The sequence below is a fragment of the Tamandua tetradactyla genome, chromosome 3 (genome assembly GCF_023851605.1).
Source record: "Tamandua tetradactyla isolate mTamTet1 chromosome 3, mTamTet1.pri, whole genome shotgun sequence".
Classification (NCBI taxonomy): domain Eukaryota; kingdom Metazoa; phylum Chordata; class Mammalia; order Pilosa; family Myrmecophagidae; genus Tamandua; species Tamandua tetradactyla.
In genome coordinates this window covers 54,683,361-54,704,840 of record NC_135329.1, presented here as the reverse complement: position 1 = coordinate 54,704,840, position 21,480 = coordinate 54,683,361, and the positions used below count along the sequence as shown (strand labels likewise).

The 21,480-nt window shown below is 37.6% G+C and overlaps 1 protein-coding gene and 1 long non-coding RNA gene across 3 annotated transcripts in view; one reads left to right on the top strand and one right to left on the bottom strand.

Annotated features, from left to right (window-relative positions):
• On the bottom strand, positions 1 to 20,729 carry LOC143677300 (uncharacterized). Its single transcript, XR_013172501.1, has 3 exons — positions 20,633 to 20,729; positions 5,456 to 5,591; positions 1 to 232 (listed from the first exon to the last, which is right to left on the bottom strand). It is a non-coding gene; the product is annotated as an uncharacterized LOC143677300 (long non-coding RNA).
• The window catches only part of MBOAT2 (membrane bound glycerophospholipid O-acyltransferase 2), a 217,050-nt gene that overhangs the window by 3,405 nt on the left and 192,165 nt on the right, over positions 1 to 21,480 (top strand). The window lies entirely within an intron of this gene.

Here is a 21,480-nt window from a genome sequence, read left to right as displayed (position 1 = left end):
TTAGTATTTTGACTTGGTATGTGCTAATTAGCAATGTTTTAAAAATTTAGGATATTACAAAAGCAGTTGTTTGTCATGGGAAGAAAAGGATTCTAAGTAAGAAAATAGTTTAACTTATTTATTAGAGTGAATGTGGAATTTATGAAATGATAGCATTTATTGGTGTGGGTGGAATATAAGAATTTAAGTTGTAAGCTAAGATAGAGAAAGGAGGAGGTGTTTTGCAATAAGACTGAGGCCAGGGAGGGAAAAAAGAGCAAGAGATCTTGTTTTAGATTACAATTGCTTAATCTTTACTGAAAATTCCAGAGTGTCCTTGAGATCGGTGTAGTATTTGTTCAGTAGGCTTTACATTGAAGTTAAAATATAAAGTCTAGTATCAAGTGAAGTCAAATGGTGCTTTAAGACAGAGGAATTATCTAGTACCTGGTGTTTTCCCTTTCTAGGCCTTGCTTTCCAGGCACTTTTATTTTGGGGTAATGTTTTGTAGGTTATCATTAAATTGATATTAAAAATTTTGACAAAGGATTTGGAATAAGGGAGAGAGCTGTGTCAAAGAAAAGAGCCAACAGGTTGTCTAGAAGACATCAGCTTGTATTCTTTATTAGTTGCTGATGTGGTAAATTTTTAAAAGACCCTACAGTGGGTGCCAAAATGAAACATTAAATTTTCACAGATCAATCTACTTTTTAGTGTTTTTTTTAAATTTCAGTGCATTATATTCTATTACATTTGATTTATCTGTCTCTGAGTTACCAGACGTTGTCAGGTTGCTATCCAGTTTTTTCCCCACCTCCCTTCTTCCTTCCCTTCTCCCTTCCATTCTTTTTAATCATTTTCTTTCTTTCTTTTTTCTTTTTAATTTTTTCCCCCCATGATGCTGTAATTACTACTACAAAACTGGAGTAAATTTCCCCTGTGATGTGATATTCTGGATGGCATAGTTGGCAGAAGATCAGTTAGGGATGAGACTGGCTTGTACAGTGTCATTGAAAAGTTGTGTTTGGGGATAGGACTCACTGTTTTAGAGATAAGTGGCTGAACTTTTTTGAGAGGAAAAGGGTAAGAAGGGGGACTAAAGCTATTTTTGAAAGGTTTAGAGGAGGGGAAAGAGGTGGGAGAAGAAGGAAGAATTGCTATGTGTTAGTAATCCTGCCAAATCAGATAATAATTATAAGACATTGTACTTTTCAGTTTACAAAGCTCTTTCACATGCATTGTGGTACTTAACTGAATCCTTATAGCATCTTGTGAAGTCAGATAAATTTGAAAGCCTGTAGTATTTAGCTGATAAATTGACAAAATGATATATAAGATATTAAGCATTTGAGTAAAAGATCAATTTTAATTTATAGTCTTAACATATAGCTGATATGTTTGTTAGATCATTCTTTTAGATTCGGGTAGCCAGCATTTTTTTTTTGAGGGGGGGATGGGGAGTTGAAAGTGAAGAGAGAGCTTCCCAAAGCCATACTGAAGTATGGTGATTGTGATTGGCTAGGGGAAAATGTGAATGTGTATGAGAGAGAAAGAAATGGGATGGCTCAAAAAATCCTTGTTTTCTTTTTATCAAGAGGTGGTTTGTTCATTGATTGACCTTTTCTTTGTATTTTCCCGTCTTGAATTTAGGAAAGTGAAGTAACATGTTATGGAAAAGAGTAGTTTAAAAAATTAACTTCTTTAATCCTCCTAAAGGCCTGTACTATGATGAACTCTTTTTATAAAGAAAGAAGCGTAGTTCTCAGTGCTGAACTTTTGTGAGAATATGATTTTGGGGAGAAGAAGGTGAATGGCAACAGAAGAAGCAAATCAAGGATTTTTCTTAAGTTTAAGATATAATTATTTGATTTGTTTTTCTATCTTGTCTACTGCAACACTCATAATGAGCATCAGTCTTCATCACGGGGATCCTGAAAATACTGAGATATTCTGTGGTGGAAGGGTCCTTTTAATAAGAAAGGTATATGGGACAAGGAACACATCTGTAATCTGAAATCTGTGGTTTAGTCCCAGTCAGTTAACCGATTTTAGATATGTCACTTTACATAAATGAATTTCCCTCTTGAGTAAATGAATGTGTTTTGAGCCTAGTTTTAAAATTCTATGATTCTGTTATTTGTTTCCTTGATTGAAGATATTGCTCAAAATTCTTTTCAAACTAAATTAGAAGGAATACAAATTAAAATGTAGGGGAGGAAAGTGGACTAATAAATTTTGAAGACACTTTCAACAGTTCAGAGTTGAAACTGGGTCTCTGTTTAATCAGAATCAGCTAAGCAAAATACCACATGCCCTGAAAATTGCAGTTGTTAGTTTCTCTGTATTCGTTTCCCTTTATTAATAGAAAGTAGTGGTGTAGTGGAGATGGCATGATTAGGTTTGGAACCAGGCGCCTCTACCTTTGTGCTCTTTGGGAAATTACTATATATTTTTTAAAGCCCCACTTTCCTCATTTGTAAAATAAGGATAATTATAAATAGTACCTACTCATAGGTTATTACAAAGATTGGAACATATATTCTATGTAAAGTGCCTGGCTCCTAGTATATGTCAGATGTACATTTCCTTTCTTTAAAAATTAATGAAATATTTTGAATTTATTTTATTTTATTTTGAGAAGTTAGCAGCTGTTTATAGGTATTCCATTCTTAATCTCTGGGACTTCTTTTTTAGGAAGGAAAGTATGAAGTTTAGGTTTGGTCATATGCTTACACAGTGATTAAACTAGGATTAAAATCTAGTTTTGAATTTGGAGTCAAAAGTAGTTTTTCTGCTTTACTCCTGCTTCAAGGGTTGTTTGTTCCCCAGCTTTAAAGATATTTTCTATGTTGTTAACTCCTCTGTAGGTACAGATAACCGTAGTCTCTGTTTTGTGTGGTCCATCAGGGCTGACTCTCCAGAAAATAACGCAGCCTGTAGTATTTGCCTGCCATTGGTTTAACAGGTGGGATTCTACAATGATAGAACTTCACAGGATTTCTTTAAAATAGAAGACGTGAATATCACCCACAGGAGAATGGTTATTTAGTGATTTTAAGAATGACATGGATGAAAACTGAAGCTTTAGTAAATAGGGTATGGAAAAGGGAGGGATGGCTAATGTGTGAAAAGATAGAATCAGAATACAGGACATCTGGCTAGGCAGGCTGTGGTGATTTGCCCCCTTTTTCCTTTGATTTCTGCTTAGCAAAGTCCTAACCCGTATCCAGTGCATCTTTTTCTGAGCTCCATATGATATGATTGCTTTATTGTTTGAACCATAAAAGCATTTTGGATTTGTCATTGTTCTTGCATGTATATTCTGCTTAATAGTGTATGTTATCAGTCAGGTTTCTGGTAGGAGATTAGAACAAGATAACCCAGGTGAAAATACTAAGAATTATTTACAAAAATAATGGTCAGGTTTGGGAAATCAACAAGGAATAGCATAGTCCCCAGCACCAGCACTGCCCTGTCTGGAGGGGAAAGGAGAAGGAAGAAGCAGAAGATAGCTGTATAACAGGGGTTGCTTGACTGGGGTGGGGGCGGGAGGAAGCTATAGCCTCTGGCTGAGGGACTCAGCTACCCTGTGGTGATGCTGGGGGGGAATGGTGGAGATAAATAGATAAATACCTCTAATTGTTCCTTCTCCCATCGTCTGATCTTCTGCTTGTGCTTCCTCATTGGGGTAATCGGATATTGAGAGGGCAATTTGATGCTTTTGGGGCACAGAGTTACAGAGTAAGGTGGAAATTGGATTTGGAGAAGCATTAAAAAAAATACTGTCTAGCATATAATGATTACTGATATTTATTTCACAAAACTACTCATTCAGTCTTTTTCTTCTCAGTGGTATATTCTGAAATAATAATTGACTTGCTATTTCCATTTTCCTAATTTGTATTCAGTCTTAAACCCACTGCAATCAGGCTTCTGCCCCCAATGCTAAGAGCAAAATCCAATGGCACATTTTGCAGAGTGCAATCCTAATCTGTTACTTCCTTGTTTAAAACTCTTGAAAGCTTCTATGTTGCCTATTGCAGTTTTTTTTTTTTAATGTGTTACTCTGAGACCACTTGTATCACAAATCACTTGGAATTGCTATTAAAAATCTGTATTCGCAGGCTGTGCCCAGATCTAATGAATAAGGGCCAAGGAATCTTGCATTTGAGTCAGGTTTCCACCTCAGTGTCCCCTTCCCCAAAAGAGATGGAGAGAAATCTGTGCCACTTTTTAAAAAATATTGTCCAGTTATTAAAAGGGTCATAAAAATGTGGTATTTTTTTTAATGTTTGCATTTGACCTATTAATGTGTAACCCACAAAGTATAATGCAGTGTAATTTTGCTATTGACAGTACAGTCACAAGATATGAGAAGAATAAAATTCGTAGTATACTCTGGGTGGTGTGTCCCTGTAATGGGACAAGTTTTAAGTTGTCCTTTTCAATCTTGTCATTGTATTTCTAGGGAATGTATATATAACCTCGTGAGTAAAGTTTGGGTTCTTCTGGAATTTGAGGGCCAGGTGAAATGGCCTATCTGGCCTGATCCTATTCCATTTGATTCTTATTGTATTTTTGCCTTTGAGAGCCACGGGTCTGAAGGGTAGATTTAGAACCTCTAAACTGTGGCTGCTTCTCCCAGCTCTTTTTTATTGTTCACCTCTCCCCACCCCCCTTTTCTCCATCACTTTCATAGGACTCTCTCCAAGCACTGTAACTAATGACCCCAAATCATGCTTATAGAAGTGGTAGAGCTGGAATTGAAATCCAGGTTTGCTGCTGCTTATACAACTCAGTTACTTAAGAGTTCCCCTCAATACATATATTTTTCTTTCTTTCTTTTTTTTTTTTAAAAGCATACTCTGATAGTTAGGTTCTGGTGTCAACTTGGGGAGGTAATATTGTCCAGTTGACTGGTCAGGTAAGTGCTGGCCTAACTGTTACTACAAGGATAGTTCATGGCTGTTTGATAAGCCAGAAGGCTGGTTTATTAAATCAGCAGTTAGTTGATTGAAGCTGTGGCTGATTACATCTCAATCAGCTAAGGTTCGGCCTCCCATAAATGAGATAATCCAGTCAGATGGGCTTGATTCAGTTGGTTGAAGACTTTTAGGGGAGAAGAGAGAATTTTTTCTTTTTCTTCAACTAGCAAGCCTTACCTCTGGAGTTTGTCGGGACCCTTCATTGGAGTTGTCAGCTTTACATCCTGCCTACTGATTTTGAACTCTTGCATTTCCGCGGCTGTGTGAGACACTTTTATAAATCTCATATTTATAGATACCTTCTGTTGGTTCTGTTTCCTTAGAGAACCCTGACGAATACACATACCATACAATCCATCCAAAATGTACAATCAGTGGCTCTCACTGTAATCAGAGTTGTGCATTTATCTCTATAATGAGTTTTAGTAATTTTCATTGCTCCAAGAAGAAAAACCCCATACCCTTCATAGCCCCCTATTATTGACACTTACCATTGGTGTGGTAATTTTGTTATAGTTGATGAAAGAATATTAGAATATTTGTTACTGTTAACTGGGTGGTGCAGCAGTGGCTCAGTGGCAGAATTCTCGCTTGCCATGCCAGAGACCTAGGTTCGATTCCCTGAACCTGCCCATGCAAAAAAAAAAAAAAAAAAAAAAAAAATCAGTCAATCTATCTATATCAATATATATATATTACTGTTAACTATAGTCCATAGATTGCATAGGTATGTATTTTTCCCATATACCGCTCTATTATTAACACCTTTGATAGTGCTGTACCTCTATTTTAGTACATACAAGAACATTCTTATATTTGTACTATCGACCATATTCATTGTCCACAGCAGAGTTTGCTATGTTATACAGTCCAGTGTTTCATCTCTCGCTTCACTTCTAGTGACATATGTGACCCTAAATTTCCCCTTTGAACCACAATAATATGCATAATTCAGCATTGTTAATTACACTCAATAATATGCTACCTTCACCTCTATCCATTTCCAAACATTTACAGTCAACTTAATTAAAAATTCTGCACAAATTAGCATCAGCTCCTCATTCTCTACCTTCATTCTGTCTCCTGGTAACCTATATTCTCGATATTAACTCCATGAATTTGCTCATTATAAATAGTTCATATTAATGAGATCGTACAATATTGCCTTTTTGGATCTGGCTTATTTCACTCAACATAATGTCCTCAAGGGTTCATCCATGTTGTCACATACTTCAGGACTTCATTTCTTCTTACAGCAGAATGATGTTCCGTTGTTTGCATATACTACATTTTGTTTATCCATTCATCAGTTGATGGACACTTGGGTTGCTGACATCTTTTTGCAATTGTGAATAATGCTGCTGTGAGCATTGATGTGCAAATGTCTGTTCATGTTCCTGCTTTCAGTTCTTCTGTGTATACACCTAATAGCTAGATTGCTGAATCATATGGCAGTTCTATACTTAGCTTCCTGAAAAATTGCCAAACTATCTTCTGTAGTGGCAGTACCATTCTCCATTCCTACCAGCTGTGCGTAAGTGTTCCTGTTTTTCCACATCTTCTCCAGCACTTGAAGATGTTTTCTTTTAATAGTGGCCATTCTAGTAAGCGTAAGGTGGTATCTCATTGTGGTGTTGATTTGCATTTCCCTAATAGTTAGTGATGTTGAACATTTTTTAATGTGCTTTTTAGTCATTTGTATTTTTTCTTTGGAGAAATGTCTATTCTAGTCTTTTGCCCATTTTTAATTGGGTCATTCATCTTTTCATTGATGAGTTGTAGGATTTCTTATTGGATATGTGGTTTCCAAATATTTTCTCCCATTGAGTGGGTTGTCTTCTCACTTTCATGACAAAGTCTTTTGGAACACAGAAGTATTCATTTCTAAGGAGGCCCTATTTATCCATTTTGTCTTTTGTTGCTTGTGCTTCGGATGCAATGTCTAAGAAACCACCACCTACCATAAGATCTTGAAGATGCTTTCCTACATTTTCCTCTAGGAGTTTCATGGTTCTGGCTCTTATATTTAGGTCTTTGATCCATTTTGAGTTAATTTTTGAATAAGGTATATAAAATACACCTATACAAAAGAATATAGGAGTCCTCTTTCATTCTTTTGGATATGAATAGCCAGTTCTCCCAACACCATTTGCTGAAGAGACTCTTCTGCCTCGTAGAGTGGACTCACCAGCCTTGTCAAAAGTCAATTGACCATAAGTGTAAAGGTTTCAGTTTGATTCCATTGAGCAGTATGACTATTTTTATGCCAGTATCATGCAGTTTTGACCACAGTAGCTTTGTAATATGCTTTAAAGTTAGAAAGTGTAAGTTCTCCAACTTTGTTCTCCTTTTCCAAGATGTTTTGGCTATTCGGGGCCCCCTTACCCTTCCCAATAAATTTGATATTTGGCTTTTTCATTTCTACCAAGTTAGCTGTTGAAATTTTGGTTGGGTTTGCGATGAATCTGTAAATGAATTTGGGTAGAATTGACATCTTAACAATATTAGTCTTTCAATTCATGCATGTGGAATGCCCTTTCATTTATTTAGGTCTTCTTTGATTTCTTTTAACAGCATTTTGTAGTTTTCTTTGTATGTATCCTTTATTTCTTTGGATATATTTATTCCTAGATATTTGATTATTTTTGTTGCTATTGCAAGTGAATATTTTTTCTTGATTTTCTTCTCTGATTGTTCATTACTAATGTATGGAAATACTACAATTTTTTTTCATGTTAATCTTGTATCCCATCACTTTGCTGAACTTGTTTATTAGCTCTAGTAGCTTTGTTGTTGATTTTTCAGGGCTTTCTGAATACTGGATCATATCATTTGCAAATAGTGAAAAGTTTTACTTCTTTCTTTCCAGTTTAGATGCATTATATTTCTTTTTTTTTGCCTAACTGCTCTAACTAGAGCTTCTAGTAAAATGTTATATAACATTGGTGACAGTGGGCATCCTTATCTTATTCCCAATGTCAGAGGGAAAGCTATGTGTCTTTCACCATCGAGTATGATGTTAGCTGTGGGTTTTTCATAAATGCCTTTTGTCATGTTGAGTTGGTTTCTATTCCTGTCTTTCAAGCTGTTTTTTTAAGAAAGGATACTGAATTTTGTCAGATGCCTTTTCTGCATCAATCAAGATGATTATGCCATTTTCCCCCTTCAATTTGTTAAGGTGGTGTGTTACATCAATTGATTTTCTTGTGTTGAACCACCCGTGCATACCTGGGATAAAACTCACTTGATCGTGGTGTATCATTCTTTTAGTATGCTGTTGGATTAGATTCACAAGTATTTTGTTGAGGATTTTTACACCTATATTCATAAGAGAAATTGGGCTGTAATTTTCTTTTCTTGTAGTATCTTTATCTGGCTTTAGTATTAGGGTGAAGTTGGCTTCATAGAATGAGTTAGGTAGTGTACCCTCCTGTTCAGTTTTTTGGAAGAGTTTCAGCAGGATTGGTATTAATTCTTGGAATGTTTGGTAGAATTCACTGTTAAGTCATTTGGTCCTGGATTTTTCTTTTTTGGTAGGTTATCAACGACTGATTCAGTTTCTTTACTTGAATTGGTCTGTCGAGGTCTTCTCTTTCTTCTCAAGTCATTGTACATTGTTTGTGTATTTCTTAGAATTTGTCCATTTCATCTAGGTTGTCTCATTTGTTGACAAACAGTTGTTCTTAGTACCTAGTTATGATCTTTTTTATTTCTTTGGGGTCAGCAATAATGTTCCCCGTTTCATTTAGGATTTTATTTATTTGCATTTTTTCTTTGTCAGTCTAGCGGAGGTGTTCTGGTTTGCAAGCTGCTGAAATATGATAAACCAGAACTGGAATGGCTTTTAAAAAGGGGAATTTAATAAGTTACATATTTATAGTTCTAAGCCTATAAAATTGTCCAAACTAAGGCATCCAGGGAAAGATACCTTAATTCATGGAAGGTTGATATATCAGGAAAACCTCTTATCAACTGGGTAGTCACGTGGCTGGCCTCTGCTTTGCCCCTGGGCTCCGTTACTTTCAGCCTCTTCCTTTCAGGGTTCCTCACTTTGCTTCTCTGGAGCTGGTGTTCATCTCTTAGCTTCCCTTGGCTCTGTCCAGGTTCTGACTTACTTAACATTTCATGAAGATGTCTTCTGGACTCCACGCATCTCCAAACATCATGTCTCTGTCCTCCAAATGTTGGCCTCAGTTCAGCTCCTCTTTTGAAGGACTTCAGTAAACACATCAGCACCCAGCTGAAATGGTTGGAGTCAAATCTCCATCTAATCAAAGGGTCAAACCACAACTGGGTAAGTCACATCTCTTGATCAAAGAGATAAGTTAATAGAAGATTCTGCCGTGGTTATTGGAGTAGAATTAAAAGAAACAGCTGCCTCCACAAGAATGCGTCAGGATTAAACATAGCTTTTCTGGGGTACATAGTATTTTCAAAGCAGTAGGGAAGGGTTTGTCAATTTTACTGATCTTTTCAAAGACCCAACTTTTAATTTTGTTGATGCTCTCTTTTTTTCCCCCAATTTCATTTATTTCTGCTCTAATCTTTGTTATTTCTTTCCTTCTGCCTGCTTTGGAATAAGTTTGCTGATTTTTTCTAGTTCCTCTAGGTGATAGTTAGGTCTTTGATTTTAGCTGTTTCTTCCTTCTCAACGTAGGCATTTAGGGCTATAAATTTCTCTCTCAACACTGTCTTCACTGCATGCTATAAGTTTTGATATGTTGAGTTCTTGTTTTTATTCATCTTGAAATATTTACTGATTTCTCTTGCAATTTCTTTTTTGACCGACTGATTTATTTGAGAGTATGTTTAACCTCCATATATTTGTGATATTCCTGATTTTCTGCTTGTTAGTCATTTCCAGCTTCATTCCCTTATGATCAGAGAAAGTGCTTTGTACAATTTAAATTATACAATTTAATTTGTATAATTAAATCTTTTAAAATTTATTGTAACAAAATATTTAAAATGTTTTTGTGACTCAACATGTGGTCTATCTTGGAGAATGATCCATGAGCACTTGGAAAGATTGTATATATTGTTTGGCGTGCAGTGTTTTGTTTGTGTCTGTTAGATCTAGTTCATTTATCATAGTATTTAAGTTCTCTGTTTCCTTACTTATCCCCTTTATAGATGTTCTACTGATGAGAGTGGTGTATTAAAGTCTCCAACTATTATTGTAGAAATGTCGCTTTCTCCCTTCAGTTTGACTATGTTTACCTCATGTATTTTTGGGTACCCTGATTGAGTGCATAAATATTTATGATTGTTATTTCTTTTTATTGGATTGCCACTTTTATTAATATATCATGTCCTTCTTAACATTTTTGCATTTAAAGTGTGTTTTGTCTGATGTTAGTATAGTTATCTCAGCTCTTTTTTGTTTAGTGTTTGCATGGTATATCATTTTCCATCCTTTCATTTTCAACCAATATGCTTACTTTGGTCTAAGGTAAGTCTCCTATTGACAATGTGTTTCAGTTTGCTAAAGATGCTGGAATGCAGTGTATCAGAGACGGATTGGCTTTTACAAAGGGGATTTATTAAGTTGTAAGTTACAGTTCTAAAGCTATGAAAATGTCCAAAATAAGGCACCAATAAGAGGATACTTACTTGGAAGAAAGATTGCTGGCACCTGGGGTTCATCTGTCACATGGGAAGGCACATGGCAATATCTGCTGGACCTCCTCTTTAGAATGTCTCTCTGGGTACTTTTTATCTCTCCTAGCTTCTCTCTGTTCTGTTGTCACCAAAATATCTCTTTCTTAAAGGACTCCAGCAAACAGATTAAGAGCTACCTTGTTTGGACAGGGTCATAACTTCATGGAAACAACCTAATCAAAAGGTCTACCCAACGATATATGTTTGCCCTCACAAGATTGCATTGAAAGAACATGTCTATTCTGGAATATTTAACTGGTTCAGACCAGCACATTCCACCCTCTGGACCCCAAAAGGACATGTTCTTTCCATATGCAAAATATATTCATTTCCTCAAAATATCACAAAAATGTTATCATTTTAGTACCAATATTAATTACAAAGTCTTTCCAAAATCAGTTACAGGTGTGGTTTGTCCTAAGGCAAAATTCTCCTCTGGCTGTGGGCCTGTGAAAGTTAGAACAAGTTATCTACTTCTAATATCCAAAGGAGGAATTGTCATGGATAAACCATGACAATTTTTGTTGAAAATAGATAAGCCACCCAATTGCCATAGGGTGAAATTGAAAGGAAAATGGGTCACTGGACCCAAACAGTTCCGAAAACCCATAGGACAAACTCCATTAGATTTTACATTTTGAGAACAATTTCTAGAATCACATTTTATCCTCTGGGCTTGAGAGAGTTGTAGTCCCACCCTCTCCAGAGGCTTACACAATGGCCCTGCTCTCTCCAAACAGTGGGGTGAGAATTTCATCGTTGGGGAGCATTGGGAAGACCAACTTATTCCACTCTCTGTAGAATTCTAGTTATTTGTTCCACACTCTAAAGGGATTTGGGTGTTACCTGGACTCTCTTCAATCTCTGGGGTACAGGCTCATTCCTCTCAGAACAAGGGTTTGTGACCAGGTTCTCCCCAGTTCCTGGGAAATAGGCTCTACCCTTTGTAAACTCCAGAGCAAACTTACCCTCAGCATGTACATGGGTGGGTCTGCTCTCCTGGCCTGAGGTTTCTTTGTTCCAGACCTCAGTTTCCATGGTTCTGCCTTGAAATTATTTTTCCTTCACTTTGTTCCTTTTCTGTCCCTTTTAGTCCAGACCAGCAGTGTTTCCTTTATACAGATCCCACAATAAACTTGTTGATATGCCGCGCAGCAAACAGGGATCCCAACCATCTGATAGTAGGACTTTACATAAATCCTTCCTGGGTAGGTGCATTTCCAATCCTGGCTTCTTCTGAAATGACTGACTGGTTCTATATTTGGTTAAATCCTATTCTCTGGTCTCATTCTGGAAGTACCCAAGAGTTCAGCTCTCAGCTTATCCCTTTCATCTCGCATTTTACTATAAGCTAGAAGGAGAATCAGGCTTTCCCACATTAAATGTAGAAATCTCTTCAGTAAGTATCCCAGCTCACCGCTTTCAAATTTTCTCTTCCATTACTACCAGTACTCAATTTTGCCAAATTCTCTGCCATTTTTAAATAAGGATCGCTTTCTTCCAATTTGCAATGACATGTCCATCATTTCCATCTAAGTTCTTGCTGAAAGTATCTTTAGACTCCATATTTCTACCAACAGTCTTTTCAGAGCATTCTAGGCTTGTCCTATTCACATCCTTACAGTTCTTCCAGAATCTTACCCTTATCCATGTAAAAAGCCATTCTGACGTGTTTGGTATTTGCAAACTCAGCACCACCACCCCACTCTTCTGGTACCAAAATCTGTTTCAGTTTGCTAAAGCAGCTGGAATTCAATGTACCAGAAATTGATTGACTTTTACAAAGGGGATTTATTAAGTTGCAAGTTACAGTTCTAAAGCCATGAGAATGTCTAAATTAAGGCACTGACAAGAGGATACCTTCTCTGAGGAAAGACTGTTGGCATCCAGGATTCCCCTTTCATATGGGAGAGTACATGGCAATAGCTGTTGGTCCTTTTCTCCAACATGTCTTTGTGGGTGCTTTCTTTCTCTCTTAGCTTCTCTCCTTTCTGTACGCTCCAAAATGTGTCTCCCTTAAAGGATTCCACAAGTATATTAAGACCTACCTTGAATGGGTGGGGTTACATCTCCATGGAAACAACCTAATCAAAAGGTCCTACCCAACAATATGTCTGCCCCACAAATTGGATTAAAAGAACATGTCTTTTCTGGGGTACATAACAGTTTCAAACCAACACACGGTGTGTTGGGGACTCTAATCCATTAACGTTCAGTTATATTCCCTTAAAGGCAGTACTTCAACCATTTCATTCTTTGGCTTTTTTTTAAATAACTTTTTTTTTTATTGCATAGTATAGTGTATATACAAAGCAAAGAAATAAGAATAGTTTTCAAAGCACTTTTCAACAAGTGGTTATAGGACAGATCTCAGAATTTGTCATGGGCTACCATATGATTCTCTCATATTTTTCCTTCTAGCTGCTCCAGAATATAGGAGGCTAGAGGGCTTAAATATTTTTGTATCATCACAATAGACTTTTCTTCCTTCTTTTTTTGTGAAAAATAACATATACAAAAAAGCTATAAATTTCAAAGCACAGCACCACATTTAATAGAATATATTTCAAAGTTTGACATGGTTTACAATTTCACAGTCTTAGGTTTTTACTTCTAGCTGCTCTAAGATACTGGAAATTAAAAGAGGTATCAATTTAATAATTCAGCAATCCTATTTTTTTTTCACTTTTACCACATAGGCTCTTTATTTTGTTAAATATTAGTTTTACACACTAAATAGTATAAGGAAACATTTAAATTGAAGACATTCAATACAACATATTTTATTTTTACCCCAGACCATATTCTGAAATTGATCGTTCAAAGGCATAGTGGGTGTTATTTTGCAGGTTTTCTGTTAGACATGATTTACTAATTTGTAACTACTCAGAGTAGTAATGGAGAGTTTGTTTTGGATACCTCAGGACAATGGAAAATAAAACCTTCATTATGTGAACCAATTTATAATATATTCAACATATATATAAACAACTTTGGAGTCAATCAACACTGTAGGAACTAAAATATCATTAACAAAGAGATAAAAGAATAATTTTATCAGTCACATAACAAAATATATGAAACCAACTCCAAGTGGTTTGAGTCTATGAATGATTTGAGAATCAATCACAAATCTTATGAATTGTGTTTCAACCTTTTGAGCATGAGTGTTTTTTAACAGCTAAGCACATAACTGCATGAGCCTTAATAAAGAAGGCAATAGTCAAATTCAAAGCAAACTCTTTAGAGTCATTCTTAATCTAATGATGCAAACCATTTTTTAAAAGGAGATCCATTTATCTCATATGTTCCAAATAAATGTAGTCAGCCAATAATATTTTCATTTGCATTTTATTTGCAATATGGTAATAGATTTAAGCAATAAGGCCAATAAATATTATTCACTTGAATTTTCATGTTAGCAATCCTATTTTTTTAGATAGGATTTTTAAAATTAAAATTTGTTTAATCCTATCTTCTCTGTATAACTCCCCTATCATCTTTGATCTTTCTGTCCCTTTCTTTACGGGTGTTTGGGCTATGGCCATTCTAACTTTTTCATGTTGGATGGGTATGTCAGTAATATAGAGGAGGGAGATGGAACTATCTCATTCTTTTGGAGAGGCTGGATCCCTAGGTCAGGACTTATCTGGTCCAGGGACCAATCTGGAGGTTGTAGGTTTCTGGAAAGTTACACTAGTGCTTGGAACCCTTGTGGAATCTTATATATTGCCCTTGGTGTTCTTTAGGATTGGCTGGGATGGTACTGTTGGGAGTTGGCAGGTTACGGTAGGTAGCAAGGTCTAACTGAAGCTTGTATAAGAGCATCCTCCAGGGTAGCCTCTTGACTCTATTTGAACTCTCTGCCACTGATACTTTATTAGTTATACTTCTTTTCCCCCTTTTGGTCAGAATGTAATTGTTGATCCCATGGTGCCATGTCTGGATTCATCCCTGGAAGTCATCTTCCATGTTGCCAGGGAAACTTTCACCCCTGGATGTCATACCTGTGTAAGGAACGGGGAGGGCAGTGCTTTCACTTGCAGAGTTGGGCTTAGAGAGAGTGAGGGCACATCTTTTTTTTGTTTGTTTTTTGTGAGGCCACATCTGAACAACAAAAGAGGTTCTCCAGAAGTAACTCTTAGGCATACCTGTAGGTAGGCTAAGCTTCTCCACTACCTACATAAGCTTCACAAGAGTAAGCCTCAAGATCAAGGGTATGGCCTATTGATTTGGGTGTCCCTAAAATTTGACAAAGTATCAGGGATTTCCTGATGGTAAAGTTTAAATAGTTCCATATTTTATCTCCTATCCTTCAATGGACTTTGCCAATACTTTTTGATTATCTGATTAATATACTCGAGGATGTACTCAGGCATTTTATTAGGCTATATAGGATTAAAGGACCTCTTTTCTTATTCTGGGTTCCCTGTGTTTCAGTTGTTCCAATAAGCTATACAGATAGGTTGAGTTAGATTGTGTGCTACAGAAAATTTTGGTTCCAAACCAAACCGGAAAGACATCTGATTATCTTGATGAGCTTATTCTGATGGTCAGTTTCTCTGACTTGCTTGGTTTTTATTGTTGCTTGGCTTTGTGTTAGACTTTTTTTTGACACTTGGTTCAACTTTTTCTGGGTCTTTAGAATTGTCCATGCTTAACTGATGATATAACAGAGCGAGGGAGTCACAAAGGGGGCACAGACCAGTTGGAAAGGGCCTGGGGAGAGGAATAGGAAGGAGCACCAAAAGCGTTTTTTTGTTTTTGGCTCATTGAAACTGTACTTTCCTTGGCAAAACTTTCCCTGTAGTCCTAAGGGGTGGTGTATTTTTTCAACATCCACAGGGTAGTGTTGAAACAATGGTCACAGGATCCCTGTTCAGGGCAGTCTAGAACCATGATTCAGAGCTGGAACCCAGCAGTTTAAACTCGCTGATCAGAAGCCACACGTAGCACTCAACCATGCCTCTGCCCCACAGGGTATTTTTTCAACATCCACAGGATAGTATTGAAACAATGGTCACAGGATCCCTGTTCAGGGCAGTCTAGAACCATGATTCAGAGCTGGAACCCAGCAGTCTGAACTCACTGATCAGAAGCCACACGTAGTACTCAACCATGCTTCTGCCCCACACCCCGGGAGAAGGTCTTCACATCCCACCCTCTCCGTGGGAGTCAGCCATGGACTGTATCCCAGGCAAGCCTTGAGGGTGGAAATGGATGCTGCCACTGCTGCAGGAGCAATTCACGCATAGTTTATGCTGTAACTTCTCAGTCTCCCTATCCTGCTCTTTCCTGGATGCTGTACAGTGCTCCCCTGGCCTCCAGAGCCCCAGAACCATTAATTCAGACAGTTTCTGTCTACTAGCTTTTTTACAATAGGAGTTTGGCCTGGAGTACCTTACTCCACCATCTACCCTTCAATATGTTTTTCTGTTGTTCAACTCCATGCCTTTGCTTTAGCTTTTTCCTCTGCCTGAAATCCCACCTCCCTTTTTTTCAGCCTGGCATCTTTCAATATTTATCCAAAGCTGTACCTTCTTGATGAAACTTTTAAAGATTTGTCACGTCCTTTCCAGACACTTGACACTCCCTTTTTGGTCCTCTGTTGTATATTCTATAATAACTTAGGCATGTGGCTATCCCAGGTAGGGTAATAATTTGGATCATCTTCAAAGAGATATTTCTTAAATCTGTATTCAACCTTTCTTTAATGAGGCTGAGGAGGCACTGAGAGAAGTTTCCTGCTGGATATTATTGTAGCCCTGCTTCACCTCTCTTCTGCCTCAAGCTATTAGGCTCTGGACTCCAACTATCCCCTCTCCTTGTTGTCTAACAAAAGCCTAGTGTCATTCAGAATTATCTTTCTTAGAAGGGAGTTGTTCTGGGAACACTTCTCTTGGGGTTATTTCCCCTCTTCACCAGTTACTTGTCAGATTTGTATATTTTTCCAACTCAAGCAGTGATACAAAAATCCTGCAGTGATTTCCAGGGATAATTTAGTACCTTCCCTGAGCAATTGTCTCTTGCCTCATTTTAATGTCTCTGACAGCACCTATAGCACTTTATTTTTGTTTAATTTACATATCTCCCTACACAGGTATAAATTCTTTTAGAACAGGAGTCTCCTTGTACCTATCTTTGTATCTCTTATGATTGGGACCATCTATGACGTAGAGATATTTGGAGTATTCTGAACTTGTGTGGTACAGAGCATACACTGGTTTAAATTGTAATTGTCACTTGTTAGCTGTGTAATTTTGGAAGTGACTGAACTTTGTTAACTTCAGTTTCCTTGTCTTTAAAATGGTGCAGAGATATTGGGTCCCACTTCCTAGGACTGTGGCTAGCATTAAGGAGATAATGCAGTAGAGGACAGAGCACAGTGCTTTCTTTGTACACTGAAAAAGCTCGGTAAATATTAGGAATTAATTATTAAGGTACTTTTCTGGAAATTGTGGTGGATACAGTACTGCGTAAGACTTAAACCTATCTCCCTGGTTCTTCAGAATCGATTAGAGCAAGGATTTTCAGTGATGTATTTTAATTTGAGTGTCTAGTATCTGCCAGATAGTGTGATAGACATGGAGGATATAAAGAAGAACGGGAGTAGCTGCAGTCTAGGGCCTTTCAGACTAGGAACTGCAGTCTGCTAGTCTAGTGATTTTCAGACTAGTAGTTGTAGTATAGTGATTTTTAAACTATTTGAAAGCAGCATGTACTAGGAGAGGTTAATCAGTTAGAAGAGGCCAGGGTTTCCTTTCTGAGGAAGTTAAAATGCTAACACCCTGAGGGTAGTGGTGATCCTGTAGAGTTGAGCTTGGTGCTTTCAGGAATCTTTTTACTGTTAATGCTTCACCTTTTCACTATCTTTTATTGACATTCACACCCGCCTGGTATAGAAGGCAGATTATGGTGAAGGGAAATCTGTGATGACCCACTTCTTTGGTTGAGGTGTTTCCTTCTCTTTGCCATTCAGGCTCAGTCCACTCTTCAGCTGACTGAGCTCCCAGAATCTGGTTCAGGTCATTCATTCTTCAATGGGCAGTATCCCTTGCAGCTGATCAATTACTATACCTCTTATTGGCTATGAGACTTGGGAGTTAAAATGCCTTCATTATTCACAGTTACTAAAAGACAACACACAAGATTTCTGTTAGTTAGAAGTAAGCTGTATAAAGCTTTTTTTGGCTGACTTTATTTTTTTTTAAGAGTTCATTAAAAAGAGGGTGCATTCTCACTTGCCATGCAGGAGGCCTGGGTTTGATTCCTGGTCTATGCACTTCCCCCCCAAAAAAACCAAACAAGCAAAACAAACAAAAATTCAGGAAAATGATGCTGTAGTAACAGGATACTCACATGGAAAAATAATCAACTGTGACCCCGCCATATGGTATTAAAAAAAAAAAAAGAGGGTGCACATATACAGAGCATGGATGAATATTGAGAACATGACTGATTGATTGTTCAAAAGGATATGATGATAATTGTGAAAGGTACCAGTATTCTCAGCTACAGTGATAAGGGTTGATTTGAAAAGAGGTGATAAGAGATTCAGAGTGTGATAAAAAATGAAGTCTTCAAATTGCTTAATTTGTTTTTATCCACAAAGAACAAAGCCCTGCCACATTTCCCCACTCTCTTCTAAGTAAGGTCCTCTGAAGGACTCCTTTGGGCTCTCCCCTTATGAATCTGCCAACCATCAGTGGGCTTTCTGAATGGGTACATATATATATGTATCCATTTTCTGAGTTGTGGACAGCATGACCATCTGGAAAGATCATGCTTGATCTGAGGGTAGAGCTCCTACTCACTTATGTTGATCAATGCCATACAGTAGTGTTGACCTGGTGTTGTCAAAACTATGTTGAATTTTTTCTCCTGAAAATATGATTTTTAAAATTTTGGTTAAAATTTTTGTAAGTTTTTTTATTTTTTCTCCCCTTTTGAGTATCATGCTAGTTTGAAGCTATTATATATCCCAGAAAGGCCACGTCCTTTAATTCTCATTTAGTATTTGCTGGGTGAGGTCTTTTTGATTGTTTCCGTGAAGATGTAACTTTTGATTAGCTGGTTTCTATGGAGATGTGTCTCCACCCATTCAAGTTGGGGTTGCTTACTGGAGCTCTTTAAGAGGGAACCATTTTGGAAAAACCTTTAGTGCCAACAGAGCCCACACACTAGAGATGTTTGGAGATACCGAAGGATAATGCCCCCGGGGAAGCCTTATGAAGCTTTTCCAGCAGACAGTGGTGCTTCTGGACCCATCAGTCTTTCTTTTAATGATTTTTTTTTTTTTTTTTTTTTAACGTGGGCAGGCACTGGGAAATGAACCCGCATCCTCTGGCATGGCAGGCAAGCATTCTTGCCTGCTGAGCCACCATGGCCCGTCCCATCAGTCTTTCTTGAATCAAGGTATCTTTCCCTGAATGCCTTAGTTTGGCCATTTTCACGGCCTTAGAACTGTAAACTTGCAAATTAATAAATTCCCTTTTTAAAAGCCTTTCAGTTTCTGGTATTTTGCATTGCGGCAACTTACAAACTAAAACAGATTTTGGTGCCAGAGAGATGGGATGCTGTGGTTTGTAAATATCAAACATATTGGAATAGTTTTTTTAAATGTATAAGGGGACCATTCTGGAAGAGTTGTGAGGAGCTTGATAGAGAAGGCCTAGAATACTTTGAAGAGACTGTTGGTAGAAATGTGGACTCTAATGATACTTTATTCATGTGGCCTTAGACAGAAATGATGTGTGTGTTATTGCAAACTGGAAGGAAGGTGAACCTTGTTTTAAAATGGCAGATAATCTGACAAAATTGTACTGCTGTTAGATGGAAGTTAGAATTTAAAGGTGACAACCCAGAATACTTAGCTGAGGAAATTTCCAAGCTAAATGTGGAAAAGGCAGCCTAACTTCTCCTTGCAGCTTATAATAAAATGAGACGGGAAAGAGATAAGCTGAGAGCTGAACTCTTGTGTACACAGAAACCAAAAATTGATGGTCTGGAAAATTCTGGGTTTCCAGAAAGTGAGATCCCAGAGAATAGTGCCCTATGTGAAGATTTAACCAAGCATGAAGCCAGTCAGGCATTTCAGAAAGAGCAAGGATTGGAGATGGAGTTACCCAGGAAGGATTTGTGGAAAGTCCTTTTGTCTGATGGTTATGATCCTTGCCTGCTACATAGAAAACCAGTAAGAATTCCGTGAGATCTGTATGAATGGAATCCCTGCCATTTGGGCTAAAAGGGACAGAAAAGGGGCATAATGAAGGAAAAATAACTTCAAAGGCAGACCATGGAAGCTAAGGTCTGAAGTCAAGAAACCTCAGGCCAGGAGAGCAGACCTACCCAAGTACTTGGAGAGGGTAGGTTGCCCCAAAGGCAGAGCGCAGGAGTTTCAGTGCCCAGGCCTCGGAGAGAGTGGAGCACATTCCTTGGGGATTGGGAAGAGCCTGGCTGCAGCCCATTGTTCTGGAGGGGTTGAGCATGTGTCCTGGACATGGCGGAGAGCCTGGGTGCTGCCCTGATGTTTGGAGAGGGTGGAGCTGTGAAGAAGGTGGTCTCCCCATTGTCCCCCAAGGGTGCATTTAGAGAGAGAGCCAGGCCACTGTGTAGGCCCTTGGAAAGAGTGGGACTGCAGCTTTCTAATGCCCTGAGGATTCAAATCTCTCCCTATGGAAATAGGAATATCTATCCTATGACTTTTGTTTATTGGCAGCTCACAAACTAAAACAAGCCTGAACAATACATCTAGGCCAAATTTAGCTTATTGGCCACTAAGAGTTTCCCTTATTGTTTGCAGTGGTCAGTCCAATCTAGACTGCATTGCTGTGTTCTGAAATTTAAAAGAAACATTGACAAATCATATTATAGCCATAGCAGGGCAGTAAGGAGTACAGAAGATTTGAAAACCATTTCACATGATAGTTGAAGATGCCGTTCTTATATTTCATCACTTAGTAATTTCATTCTTAAATTAGCCAAAAGAATTTCAAATTAAATTTTACCTGATTCATTCTTTTCAATTGGAGAAGGACACATCTTGGAAATAATCTTTTTTTTTTCGCATGGGCAGGCACTGGGAAACCGAACGCAGTCTCCTGTGTGGCAGGCGAGAACTCTGCCTGCTGAGCCACTGTGTCCTGTCTGGAAATAATCTTGAAAGTTAACACCCCATTAAAGCGGAAGGTTGGAATTTCGCTCTTGTATCTTTTTGCAGATCCAGTATTACAATTACTGATTCATATTGTTAAAGCTATTTTATGGGGTCTGAAATTTAAAAAAATAAGTCTAGTTGGTGCAGTATAAAGTAATACTTGGGAAGATCTCAATTTCAGTTGTCTTATAAGCCCTATCAAGTTTTCAGTTTTTCTGGAGTGTACATTGATTTTTGGCTAGAATGTGTTTTTTCTTGTTGTTGTGTTGCTTTTTGTGATAGCTATTCAGGCCTTGAAGTTTAAGTTTAATCTACTGTATGCTTCATTATGATTGTTAGCATGCTTTCTCTAATACTAGGACTGACACAGCTGTTCATGGTAGCTACTATACCAAGAATAGAAGTGACTAGGATTTTTAGTACATGAGTAGAGCTGAGGGCATGAACCTAGAGGACAGGGTGGAGATACTCTTAGCTAGTACTTAATATCTTTGCAGATGGTTAAGGGATCCTTAGTCTAATACTGTAATCTTGAGTATTGTAATTATAGTCCCTGAACATATACAGCAGTATTAGACTAGTTATGTCTTCTGCTTTTGTTGGAAATATTTTTCTTGGAATATAATAAAAAAGCCACATAATAAAGGAATATCTTGGTAAACTTGACATCAAAACATTGAAATTTAGCTTTCCAGTAGG